This window comes from Penaeus monodon, chromosome 31 (assembly GCF_015228065.2).
Source record: "Penaeus monodon isolate SGIC_2016 chromosome 31, NSTDA_Pmon_1, whole genome shotgun sequence".
NCBI classification, from domain to species: domain Eukaryota; kingdom Metazoa; phylum Arthropoda; class Malacostraca; order Decapoda; family Penaeidae; genus Penaeus; species Penaeus monodon.
This window is the reverse complement of record NC_051416.1, coordinates 30,661,233-30,662,770: the sequence shown is the minus strand read 5'-3', so window position 1 is coordinate 30,662,770 and position 1,538 is coordinate 30,661,233. Positions and strand designations below refer to the sequence as shown.

The window sequence follows — 1,538 nt, the reverse complement described above, 5'->3', positions numbered from 1 at the left end:
CACAAGGTTTCTAATTACATAAAACCAGAATATTAGACCTCGGATGGGCAAGGGTTGGGAATGGTACCAGTGTCTCCATAATTGTATAACTTTTATAGGCTCTTAATAATTAATTAATATTGTCTGACTGCATGTTATCAGTAAGAATAGGACCCAAATATATGAATACTTCTTTAGATATAATGACCTTTTTAACCATTTTCTTTTAAAGTTGCAATACTTTACAGTGCAGACTACAAAGTCAGCTGGGAAAAATGTTTGTGGCATACTTAATTATAACAATATCTTTAATAACATTCAATTCAAAATGTGATTCTTGGGCAGACTGCTATACTGGCTGTTGTCTATAAAGACTTACTGGACTAGCATAAGAGATTTACTTTCATAAGGCTATATATAATTTTTTATTCCTTTGAATCTAATTCCTCTCCAATATACTCCTTATATCACACTTTATACTAAGATATCCTCTATAACTCTCTTGTACTTAATGTTTGCTATAGTTTAACAATCAAATTACTCAAATTATCCAGCATACTTAATTTGTACTTATGAATGTAAAATGCTAGCTAGGAAAAGTCGGTTTACTCAGTAATTTCCACTTTAGTGCAAAATATTACATTAAAGTTCATATCCTTCAAAGTCCTGTACAACTCTCCTCCAGTCTTAGCAACCAACCAACTACATCATCACATAATCTTCAGATACAGTGCAAAGATTAAAATTTCAGGAAAGGAATAGTTATACAAAATAAATCAATCTCTCTGATAGTCCCCATTTTAAGTTCCTATCAAGAATAAGAGACAAGGCTAAAATTTAATATCAGGGTCTTCTCTTCTCACAATCTTTATGCCACTGTTCAATAAAAGTTTAATATGTATCCACGTATAAATCAACTATAATAGGAAACTGCATAAAATCATAAAATACATGCATTCATGTGTGCATACCCAGTCTATGGTTTGCTCTGAGTATACATGAATTATTTAGTTTCTTCATTTCTAAATGCACTGACATATATATCTAATATTTTGTACGTAACATTGTTGATTGGTTTCAAACATCCTTCATTTCCTACTTTTGATATCATTTAATACTCATTATCACCATCCTTATTTTTTCTAGTAAGAAATGCTAAAAATTAACTTTGTAATAATTATCAAATGATATCTAAGTTTACCATATTGAGATATAAGTATAGGTAGGCCTAATGACCACCAGGCTACTTATTATTTAACAATAATATAAACTTTTAATCCTATTCCATTGACAGCCAGCAGTTTGCTTTCAATCTGGTCCTGTGAGAATTCCTCTTCAATGGGCCCTTTATCAGTTATATTAACAAATTTATAACTGCTCTTTTACATGGAGTGCCAAAGAGCCATGGAGAAAGGGACTGTAAGGGGAATTAGCTGGAGAAATCTTACAGCTGTGGTAGTGAGTGGCACAAAGGGAAGGTCAACGATACTTGTGCTAGTGCAGGGTATACTTTATGGTTTCTCTCTTTCACTCCAAGCTCCCACTTTCCTCCACTTGAA

At 32.3% G+C, this 1,538-nt stretch overlaps 1 protein-coding gene across 1 annotated transcript in view; it reads right to left on the bottom strand.

Annotated features, from left to right (window-relative positions):
• Positions 1–1,538, bottom strand: part of LOC119592950 (muscle calcium channel subunit alpha-1-like) — a gene marked incomplete at its 5' end in the record, with an annotated part of 130,968 nt that overhangs the window by 21,907 nt on the left and 107,523 nt on the right.